This window comes from Benincasa hispida, chromosome 10 (genome assembly GCF_027475165.1).
Source record: "Benincasa hispida cultivar pf3 chromosome 10, pf3_genome.v1.1, whole genome shotgun sequence".
NCBI classification, from domain to species: Eukaryota; Viridiplantae; Streptophyta; class Magnoliopsida; order Cucurbitales; family Cucurbitaceae; genus Benincasa; species Benincasa hispida.
In genome coordinates this window covers 19,949,929-19,959,053 of record NC_143487.1, presented here as the reverse complement: position 1 = coordinate 19,959,053, position 9,125 = coordinate 19,949,929, and the positions used below count along the sequence as shown (strand labels likewise).

At 35.4% G+C, this 9,125-nt stretch overlaps 1 pseudogene; it reads right to left on the bottom strand.

The window, feature by feature from the left end:
• Positions 1-665: 665 nt before the first annotated feature.
• On the bottom strand, positions 666-6,569 carry LOC120088965 (heat stress transcription factor A-4c-like; annotated as a pseudogene).
• Positions 6,570-9,125: the final 2,556 nt, after the last annotated feature.

Here is a 9,125-nt window from a genome sequence, read left to right as displayed (position 1 = left end):
TTAATTTTTTATAAATATATATTTTTTTTTCTAACTATTTCTCTCATGTTTTTTTACCTCCTTCTCTAACTTTTTGCTCTTGAATTTTTTCTTTAATATTTTATATAATTTTTTCTACCGTCCTCTAATTTCTTTAAGTTATTAATCATTTTAAAATTATCTTTGAAAACTAATATTAATCATTTTAAAATATTTAAGTGTTAGTAGATATATGAAATGCGAGATTCACGTTTCTTTGAATATGAATTTTAAGTGTTTAATAGATAGTTTAATTTTCATTTTTTGTTTAGTAAGATGGTGAACTTTGAAATATGTCTGATAGATTCTTAAACTTTCAATTTCATATAGGTCATAATTTTCAATTATGTGTCAATAGGATTTAATATATTTGATATTTTAGAAAACTCACGAATTTATAATATGCATAATTGGATGTTCAGTTACCTATTAAACATAAAATTAAAGTTGAGAAACCTGGAGACATATCCTTTTTAGTAAAATAACTGCAGATGGAGGATCGAGCCTCTAACTTCTTGGAATGGAAGTCATGTCAATATAAAATAGACACAAATGTGAATATTTCGATTGAGAATAGCAATGAGGAATCTGCAAAACTAAAATTCTAATTCGAAAAAATAGAAATGAATCATTTACAAACGACAAATCTACCATGCGACATTGTTTCTTCTATCCAAATAAACTTCACTAACTTTTGAGGACCCTGGAATTTCTGTCAAGAATTGTTCCCAAAACATATCATTCACTCTACTTCTTATTTCCTTCCCTTCCCTTCCCTCAGAACCTTCGCCACATTACATAGCAAATCCTCACACAACCCAAATGAAAATTCCAGCTTCCCCATGGGCAAAACCTTCATCTTCACTTTCATCTCATCTCTTTCAAATTTTGATAATTCTTCGACCAATAACTCACTTTCTCCATTTTTCTCATTTTACTCTTGTTGGAACCGACTACCCTTCGACGGTGAAACTTGACGGTAGCAAACAGTCACGAACGACAGTTGTAAAAAATGTGGAACCTGTAAAACAGAAACTCGTTACAAACTAAGTCGTGAATCTCGCTCTCTTTAAGATGTTTTGCGGCTTTGCCTAAGTGTGCAGTAGGTTAACAATATTGTCATGTCGTCTTCATGATAAAACAACTCAAAAGTATAAAACTGTCTCGATTGGAGATGCATACTAACCGATTGGAAAACTCACCCTTCGATATGATATGTTCGGATAACCAAAATGTAAAAGGAAAAAGGTTTGAGAGAGATTTTTGTGAAGTTTAGAAACAGAAATTGAGATGATAAAGAAGTTGAAGGCCCGGGCAGCCGTTGAACATGCAGTTGCGCAACTTGCGTGGAGTCGCTGAACGTGCAGGTGTGCGGACGACTTGGATCGGCTCACGAGTGACACATGTTAGTTTGATTCGGTTTCATTTGAGAAAAAAAGAAAACAATAATTATTAAAGTAAAATAAAATTAAAATTAAAAAATAGTAATAATAATAATAATTATTATTATTATTAAAAATAATCACACAAATACTTGTCCGACGGATTTTTCACTCCTTTTAATAAATATGTATTTATTGGGATCCAAATCCAAAGTTTAAGATGGGAATATAAGAAGAGACTTCCCCGTAAAAATACTCTAGGTGGGATTCTCAAGAAAACGTTCTTTTCCTTTTTTTTTTTTAACTTCAATTTCACCCAACAGCTCTGTCGATGCTTCTACAACTCTGCTCCCAATATCCCAATTAACTGCTTCTGTTGATTCCCCATTCGCCATAATTGCTGAGAGATTGTCTGATTTTGATGCCCAATTTGTTCCTTTTCTTTTTCGTGTGTTGTCTGAATTTGATGCCCAATTTTTTCATTTTCGTTTTCGTGTTTCTGTAATTGGGATTGGAGAATGGTCTTTTCTTGATAAAGGGTTTTGATTTTTTGCTCGAGTTCTTGTCTCTCTTGTTCTGATAATGGAGCTCCCCCATTTCCATGGCTCTGGCTATAGCTGTAGATTGGTTTTCGTCTATGGATGCTTTTTAGAAGATGGGTTCTTCCTCTTATAAACCCTTCGTTGGCAAATTCCCATTGTTCTCGATCAATTTTTCTAAATCCCTATAAAAACAGAGATATCAGAATTTTGCTCTCAAGATTTTAAGTAAAAACAGAGTAAAACTGGGGAGGGAGGGGTGGAGGAAATGAAGATTTGGGTGTTGGAATTTGATGTTTGAACTTGTATACGTGTTCAATTGACGAACAAAACTAGAAAAATTTGTTGTGTTCGAAATAAATTGGGAGTAACTCTTGTGCGAATTCCGGTGGGTTCCCAACCACAAAGCTGAAACCACTTTGACTCCACGATACGATGGTCGATGGAATTGGTCATCGGATCATCCACCATCTCATATGTTTTGGTCAGAAATGGCACGGAGCGCCGCCGGAGCTGCCCTCTGAGTCATCAATTTGGTCTTCACTTCAGAAGCAGTAGAATCACTGGGTGAAGGAATGAGATTGATGGGATTTTGATTGCTGTGATAAAATGATGAAAATGGATGAAGGATTTATAGAGACGGTGGAAGAAAAAGTCTAGAAAAGGAGTTGACCGGAGCCGTTGCAAAGGGTGAATTTTCAACTCTCAACTCTAAGAAGAAAGTCGTATGTTTCTCTATTTTATGGTTTTTTGGGACCTTTGAATCAATTTATATGGTCAATTTGACTGGATAATTTTATGTAAAAAAGTATCTATTTATTGTATCAATTTTATTGTATGTTAGTGAAGGTTATATTATTTTGTTATGTCAATGGATAAGTTTGTCTTTTTTTTTTTTCTTCCTCTTTTTGTGCTAGCAATTTTTATTCACTAGACTCTTTTAAAATAAGATGGTTGTTCCTAGACCAAAGGTTGTTCTATCGGGGTGACAAAGAAAATCAAGTAGATATGACATTTATGAGATTTTGAGATTCTAAATAAATCTAAAGATTAAGTATTCAATTTTTTATGAAGTTAAAAGGAAAAGAAAGTTTTTTTTTTTTTTTCTTTCAAAAAATGAGTTTCAAATATTGTAAGAAAAGATTTTAAGGAGTTTAAAATTGATTTGTACCATTGCTTGAGAAAATGTATCATGAAAGTTCATTGATAAGAATCAAAAGCTTGAGAAAAGCAAATGATCATGGCAAACAAAGTGAATGTTATTCTTGAATGAATGAGCATACTTAGATGAATCATGCATTGAAAGCAAAAAATGAGTCATATAAGAGAAATGATATCAAGACAATGATATTTTGTGTTTTTTTTAAGAGAATAAAAAGAATGCCATAGGAATGTAATAGAGCCTAATCGAGAAATATATATTTCATCAAGATCACAAAATCCACATAACCCGAGCTCATGTGCTCAAGGGTTCCATACATGCAAAGATATCACAAAGCAAAAATTTTCGGCATGGCTCATTTTTACAACACTAATAAATGTTAAGAACATGCAATGTTCCCCACCCCCAACTTAAAAACAAAACATTATCCTCAATGTTTAAAACTAAAAATTAAGCATAAAGATAAAATGAAAAGGGAACAAAAGAACTCCCCTTATTTCGCGCAATGGGTGGTAGTAGACATTTTCCTGCTTCTTTGTTTTTGTTTTTCTTTCATTATTGTTTATTCCTACAAAAGAGAAAAGAAAAAAATAAAAAGAAAGGAAAAGAAAAGCTACAAGGAAATGAAGAAAGTTAGTCTAAAAATTCTAAACCTAGAAAGAAAATAAAGGAAAGCAATTAAAAGTGAAAATGAAAATGAAAGATAAAAGATAGGGAAAAAGATGGAAGAAGATACCGGAAAAATATGGGTGATGCCAAATCAGTCCGAGTCAGGTGAGTCGGGCTCTCGCTGAAGATCGTACTGAAAACCTATGCTAGCATAGTAGAGATGGTCTCTTTCGCACATGAAATCGATAGTTCTCTGCATACGCTTAACTTGGCGAGTGGTTTCACGGCTCACCCTTAAGGCTTCAGTGGCGATTCTAAGTGCATGCTCACATAAGGTTTCACCACTAGCGGGTTGTTCATGAGGATGACCGAGAAGTTCTACCCTAAGTGGTTCTTCTCCTAAATGCTCATCTTCCTCACCTAGTTCTTCTTGTTCTTATTCATGGAGTTCCTCAACTCCACATCCTCGAAAGGCTGAGATGGTAGTATTAGAAATTGGAGCTTTACACCCCATACGTTCCTCATTTCTGGGTATTTCTACCCTAGACCTTTGGCACAACAAGGTTATTAAGCAGGGTGTCCAAGGCTACCTATTGTAGAACAACATCCACATCGTCTTATAGAAGCATGAATTACTCTTTCAATGTTAATGGACATACCCTAAATGAGGCAGTAAAGAAGTTTGGCTTCATCTTGGGTCACATCTGTCAGTCTAAGGATAGGCATTAATCTGGAACATACAAAACATGCCAGATTTGACCTACTACAGACATGTCCATAGATCTAAACCTTACTACAACACCACCTGAACGTGTCCATTGAGCACCTTGCCCACAAAAGGCTTCTATAATCTCTTGTTTGCCCAGTGGTTGAGATAGAAACCGACCATACTCATCATCAAACTGAGCTAGACCAAAGGTTTCATTAATTCTAGAAGAAGAGAAAGAGACTTTAACACCTCTTACTAAAGATACATCTCTATCTATTTCAATATTGGCGTAGAATTCTCTAACTAAAGGAACGATAGAGTCACTAGGGTTAGTACAAAGGCTTCTCATCTTCTCTCCCGTATTTCAGAAGTGATTTGGGGATAGAAATTTGGCTTTGAAGTTAAAGCTCTCTCTGGCACTGGGTTCCTAAGAGCTACCACTTGATGGTATCTACTCTCAACTCCCCCAAAAACAAACCTAGGAATATTAGACTCGGGACGTGGAGGAGAATTCCTACTACTTGAACTGGCAACATTTTTTCCTTTCTTAGGCTTAGGACTCATGAAAAAAAATATTCTAAGGAAAAATTCATAGAATAGGGGTTGAAACCTAAGAAATCCTAATTCCCTCTTCTAAAAGACTCTCAAACAAAATAATCTTACACCTCTAATCGATTAGAAACCTACAAGCAGAAAAATTTCCAAGCATATTATTGCTAATTATCCAAGACCCAACAATTCAAAAGCAAAATTCATTCTTTTCAAGCAAAAATTCAGATTTCTCATCAAACAAAATTCAAAATTCTATCAAGCTCAACTCAAATCACATTCAAGATAATCATCAAATAATTAAAAGAAATAAGAATGCATTACCTTGGGTAATTGATTCCCTTGCTTGAGAGGAAGAGAAAAGAAAGACCTAGAATAGTGTTTTGGTGAAAACCCAAAAAATTTCAAGGAAGAAATCCTTGAAAAGTGAAGGAATTGAAGAGTTTGGAAGAAAAATAGCTTGGATTTGAAGTGGGGATGAAGAATCGGTGAGAGGTGGGAAGAAAATTTGAGAGAAAAAGTGTTGAAGAAGAAGATTGTATCTAAAAATGGCAGAATCTGCGTTCGATTCTACCTCGCAACGTCGCGATGCTAGTTACCCAGTGTTGCAACATTGTGCCCTAATTTTTTTTTCCAATCAAAACTAAGACTAAAAACTTATAGAGTTTTACTCTAAAGATCAAAACTAATTCTAAACAAATTAAATCTAAAGTGAAAAACTTAGAAGAAGAATTTGTTTATTAAAAGAAAACTGAAAATTTTGTTTTATTTTTGACGCTTAGCTACCTCTAGGAAGGGTAAATTTTTAATGTCGATTGCTCGATATGACATGTCTTTTATACCTTTCAAGGTATGTAAAATTTTTCATACTTCTCCAGTCCTCTCTTGGATGAATCTTTTATGCCTATAAGAGAGCTCATCCTCTTTCGAGAACTAGACATGTCAAATTTGGATTTTCTAATACTTGGCAAAAAAAGGGGAAAAAGAAAGAATTAAAAGACTCAAATGACTCAAAAGAGTCAAAAGAAAGAAAAGACTCAACAATTGACTCTGACTTATAAGGAAAATACGAGTAGTAATCAAAGATGCAAGAAATTCCAAGAGTAAGAATTGTTCTAGGCTTGGAAGTCTCTAACTGTTTTACTCGATATTCCTTGAGGTGTGGTACAGGCTCATACTTATCCCTACTTACTTGTTCTGAATATGGCATGAAATAACCATCATCTTCCTCGTCGGTTCAAGAAAACTCCTCTATTAGATCGGCTCCAGTGCCATAGGCGACGGAAGGCTTTGAATGGTTCCCAATGTAAGCATGAAGTGTGCAAGTTCAGGCATTTGATGGACCTAAACCAGCACGAGGTTTGAGTCTCCAGGTGAAACTCAATTGAATCCTGCTCACAATTAGAAAAGCCATTAGCAAATTCAAACATTATTAAATGCAACGTCTTACCTTGATAGGAAATTCGAAGAACCGCCGGCTCTACTAGATTGTCAATGTGAATCTCTCCACCATTTAACTCAATATTCTCAGAAGATGCATCTTCCCAAGGCTCATCGATTCTCCTAACTGAATCGATAATCTGGGGAACGAGGTCACACATATTCTGAAAGTCGGTTCTAACCTCATGTCCGGAATAGAAGCTATCCTGCTAGAAACTCGATGGTTTTTGAGAAAGATAAAAATGTTCCTGCACAAACTCACAAGAGTAGTCAGAAAGTTCATCAACTAAATTTTATGAAGAATTACCTAAATTGGTAGAAGGATACAACATTGATAACGAGGTTTGGTTAGGCATCTCCCAAGGAGCATAGCATTCATGCTCAGGACCACGCCAATCTTGTGTGTGTTCAGTAACCAAAACTTGAACAAGAGAGGTTAGTTCATTTATTTCACTTTTAAACTCATTAAATTCTCTTACCTCTTATTCTCTTTGATGGGCCACATACATTGTTGGAAGCACGTAATAGATGCTCATGTCTATCATATTAAAACAAGTAGACACAAAAAAAAAAGAAAAAAGAAAAAAGAAATCATTTTTGGTGTTTTAAAGTTTGCTAGTCAAATTAGCTAAGAATGAGATTTAAATGGCTTAGCCTTCCTCGGCAACGAAGCCATTTTGTTCAGTTTTAAAGTAGGTGTCATTAGCTCTACCTAACTCGAAACAAACAATATTTATAAAGCTTGAACAACAACCGAACTAACTCGTAGTTAAAGTGGAAGTAAGAGGTCGATCCACAGGGAAGGTTTTTATTTTTATTCTTTCTTAACTAACCTTGACTATTAAAGTAATAAAATGGGGGGTTGATAAAATTGGAAAAATACTAAGGATCAAAAGATAAAAAATGAATGTAAACAAATAAGGAATGATCTTGCTTCTAGTTCAATTTAGACGTTCAATGCAATTCCTATCATTGAATTCTAAAAGTTTATTGATAATCAAATTATGCTCGCAGCTACTCACTCAACTCGATCAAGCTAGCCTCTACAAAAGCCGACAACTAGCAATAACCTAGTTGAGAGAGCGTCCTAATCATTGATTAAGGTTGGATAGGCAAAACCCTAATCAACTTACATGTTCCTACTTCTATTGGGTTCAATAGCGGCTATATAGAATAGAAAACATGCGCATTAGGTTCTAGGATTCAATTGCATTGATTAATTGTTAAGATGGCTTACTCAATTAACCAAAATTTCTCCAAATCTAGTAATTAGTGCTTCCTAGGATAGCTATTAAACACACAATTACTATTGCCTCTTAAAAATCTTGGCTAGATATTCCATCGGACATATTGAAAGCAACATATTCAACAACGATTGTGACAAAACCAAGCATCTAGACTATACATGTTCAAGATATAGATCATTCAACATGGTTCAAGAATTGAAATCAGATTCAAGAAGGCACAAATCAGATTGCAATTGATAAAGAAAAAGAGAAAACTCAAAATAATTTGCAAGGACCCTTGAAATAGAAACAAGATTCAATCAAACTTCACAAATTCATAGACAAATTGTATGAAGAATTACAAGAGTTTTGTTCATAATTCAACAAAAATATAAAATCTAACCTAAATTGGAACACGAATTACCAAAGAAGTGAAAGAACTCGGAGAGAGATCCCAGCCTCCATGGATTTTCTTCCTCTCCTTACAAAAATGCAAGAAAAACCTTTTATAGTTCGCAAGCTAGTGTCATGACGCTGGGATAGTGTTGCAACGCTAAATTGATGAAAAGGCCTCAAAGCGTTGGGCTTGCATTGCAATGCTACCCCTCAACGCTTGTCAATGCAAGGGCACGCTCGCGGTGATGCGCATCAAAGTTCGGAGCGTTGCAACGCTGTGGGGAGCATTGCAATGTTGGCCTATTTTACAACGAGATTGAGTGTTCTGTCTTTAAGCATTGTACAACGCCTCTCCTAGGGTCGTAACGCTACAACTTGATGGTGAAACTTGATTCTCGATGGCATTTTGGTAATTTACTCGATTCTTTTCAATTTTGTTGATTTTCTTGGTTAATTTGGATCCTTTTTGGCCCGATCTTCTCTTAATGACTCCTAAATGCTTCGAGGACTGTTTTACCTACAAAATAAGCATTTAAAATAAATAATCAATACAATTTTGAGGGAATTAACATAGAAAATACATATCCTTTAAAAACCTAACAAAAGGCAATTTGGGAGCATAGCTAGGGAACCATGCATTGATCACCTCATGGATGCATAGAAGGAGCTTGTTGGACGCATATGAGGTGATTGGTGAAGCAACCATGCACCCAACATAGCTAGCATGCATTGATTTGAATAGACTTGGGAAGCAAGGTTGTATTGATAGCAAAGTGTGGTATGTGGCTCGACCAAGGGAAGTCTTGGCCGAGCCAAGGATGAGATAGGCACATAGTATGACATGAAAAAGTTCGAGATGACACCTCCAAGGTAGCTATGCATTGGCATGTGTATGGTGAAGACACTAAAGCCTTGCATGTAAGGAGAGGTGTCAAGGGGGATGCACTGGACCTTGCATGGTGTTGACACATAAACTTACCATGTAATTGAGGTGTCATGTGTTGGGAGCATAGGAGGGATGAAAAGATCCCTTTTGAAAAAAGGAGGAAGTTAGAGAGAATTGAGGAGCTCAGGGAGAGGGATGCAATTGATGGA